Raw genomic sequence first — 2,975 nt, 5'->3', positions numbered from 1 at the left:
GTGGTGTTGATGTACAGCCTGAATCTCTGCATTTCCTGCTTGGAAAGTTAGAAGCTTTTATTTTCTTATATTTTTTATTTATTTATATTTTTGACTTTTTCAGTAACTTTATCAGTAAGTGAAGTTTTTTTTCTTCTTTTGATCTACTAGGAAGTGTCAAAGAGACCTGCTCAGGTGAGACTGGGCTGGTCAGTCAGCCAGTAGAAGCTTGTATAGGTGTTTGAAGTGTATTTGGCTTTGAAGTTGAGTGTAGGAGGGTTAACTCCAACCAGGACACTGATTGCTATTGTAGCACAGAACGGGAACTGAATGGATGACTTATCTGGAGTCTTGTTATCCAAAGTGTTGATCTTCTGACCCCATCTGCCCCACCAATCATGTTTTCGAACTGTAATCTAGAGGTCAAGATAGTAGATGGGTATCTTTGCAGTCAATGCTGAGTGTCTAATGGTCTCTTGACTGGATAAATTGGGTATGTGTGTGTTTTTTTTAAGAGAGGGAAGAGAGATTGGAGAATGCAGTGTGAAAGAAATTAATTACATAATTGTTGTCTGTGATTATCCGGACCTCCAGAGTGGCTTTGTTTTTCTCTTGTTCATTTGTTTATTTCAATCCAAAACAAAGGCACTGACAGTCTTTAAATTTCCTTGTAATAAAAAACTACAGAAAGAAAGGGCTGGAAAATGGAGAAGAGAAAACAAAAAGAACCAACACTGTCCACTTTTCTCTTACTTATTTCTCTTTTTCTCTATAAAATTGCTTTTCCAAGCAAGGTTGGGTCAGAGGACTATTGAGGTCTTTGCCACAAGCTTTACAATGCAGTCCATAAATGCTTATCGAGGTTAATATTTAATAATATACTAATATAAAAACTATTATGGGAAAAAATATTAAGTTATCTTTAGCAGAATGAGAGTTTAATTATTTATTTTTTTCTGCAGTTTAATGCAGAAAAATGTGTATCCGTTTGCTTGAATAGGCTGTGCTGTCTTAGAGAAGAGGAACGTTAGAGTAGTATCAAGCACTCAAGACATGCCCCACTTGAACCTCTGCTCTTCATAACCACGCAATCACTGGAGTGAGCACTTAAACTCATCTTACAGGCTGACTAGAGGTCAGACAACACTTGTAGCTCGGCATTCAGTGCCCATTGAAGGTTTTGCTGTTCTGCAAGTACACAAGGAGGTCATCATGAACACAGTTTAAAGCATTGTGAAGACTGAGGCCTGTTTCAATACATTTTCATCTCGATGTCCATTTTAACAGTTATGTTCATAACTCTCATGTGAGAGGTGTGTGCTGTGTGTGCTGCATCAGATGCTGAACTCGTTAATACTCGGAAAACGTTAAGAATAAGCGATTTACACAATCTTCTGTCGTATAGGGTTTTGTGAGGACACAATAATAAAGTGAGCTGGTCTCCCATTGCTTGAAAACACATCTGTTGGCCTTGAAGTTCCTCATGCAGTCACTGACAAGCAACACTTTCTATGCATATAATGATAGCAGTTTAGTCACAATTTGGGCTTTGGGTTCTGTTCTGTATGAATTAATTACCATTCGGATGTTAAAGTTATCCCCCCTTCTCACGTAGAATGCATTTCCACAGTCATGTTTGTAATAATTCTCAGTGCCACACTCTTGATAGCCATTTCATAATTCATGGCTGTTATTAAATTAAATGCCTAACATAGTAACCCCATAATCACTTTACTTTCTGTTCAGAGATGCAGCTATAGTCATGTCAGCATGAAAACACAATACAAGCCTGCAGTACATGTAGAGCTGGACACTACCATGGTACATATAAGCCCTCTATAAGTTATTTTCTAGGATCTTTGATAGTTTCATCTCTGAGACTATGAGTAATCCTATTCATAACATTTTTGTTTATCCAAGTATGGTATACAGTTGAACTATGAGGAGATTCCCTGTAGGGATCAGACCTGCAATCTTCTGTTTACCAGCCCTGAGCTTTAACCATTAGTTTGTTCCAGATCTGTCTCTGTGCTCCCTCTAAACCGGCGCACGATTTACTAATTCGTTCTCTCAATTTACTAAAACGTGCACACAATTACTATTGCGATCCCTCAATTATAGAGTTCCCTCGAACATACAGCACGATTTAGCAAATCGAGAGAACGAATTAGTAAATCGTGCGCACAATTTATAATAGTATAATAGTAAATCGAGGGAACGCTATAGTAATCGTGTGCACATTTTAGTACATTGAGGAAACGAATTAGTAAATCGAATTAGTAAAATGGCTAAATTTATATGATTTCAGTGATGGTTAAGTTTAGGGGCTAATTTACCACCTCATAAAACAAGTAAGATTTTTCACAAATCATATGAATTTGTACGAGTAAGGTCATAAGTGGACATCACAGGATATCCGGCCATGATTCCAGTTTGAAGGGAGTGTATATGTTCTATTCAAATGCCGTTAAAGTGTGCGAGATGTGAATTCAAATTGTTTTTATTTACAGAAGTATATTATGTCACACTTCACACTTCTCTAGTAAGTTTCGTCTGTGTGTGAAGAAGCTGATGCAGGCCATGGTGTAAGTGAAATAAACTTCAACAGATTTCCCGTGCTCAGGGAGTAGGGAGCAATGACCACTGTGTAAGGATCTGTCAATCAGAACACAGTTCATGCACGGTGCTCACTTCTAACAACCTGATGATCTGAGTCAGGTGTGTTAAATAAGATAGACATGCAAAATATGCAGAGCGGTGGAACATGAGAACTGGAATTGAGAACCACTGTCTTACAGGATGGCAGTTTGCCAGATGCTTGTTTTGTGGATTAGTAACCTGTGCAGTTCTAGACAGATCAGTACACTTGATGTCTGAAGTATGTTGTACATGCAGCTGAGTGCTTTTGTTCATGACTGATGAATTTTAGAAGAATGGTTCTCAACGGGTGGGTTGCTTTCAAAAAATGTGAAACGAGGGAAAATAAATATGCAAAT

Source organism: Carassius carassius, chromosome 31 (assembly GCF_963082965.1).
Source record: "Carassius carassius chromosome 31, fCarCar2.1, whole genome shotgun sequence".
Classification (NCBI taxonomy): Eukaryota; Metazoa; Chordata; class Actinopteri; order Cypriniformes; family Cyprinidae; genus Carassius; species Carassius carassius.
This window is presented reverse-complemented; position numbering follows the sequence as displayed.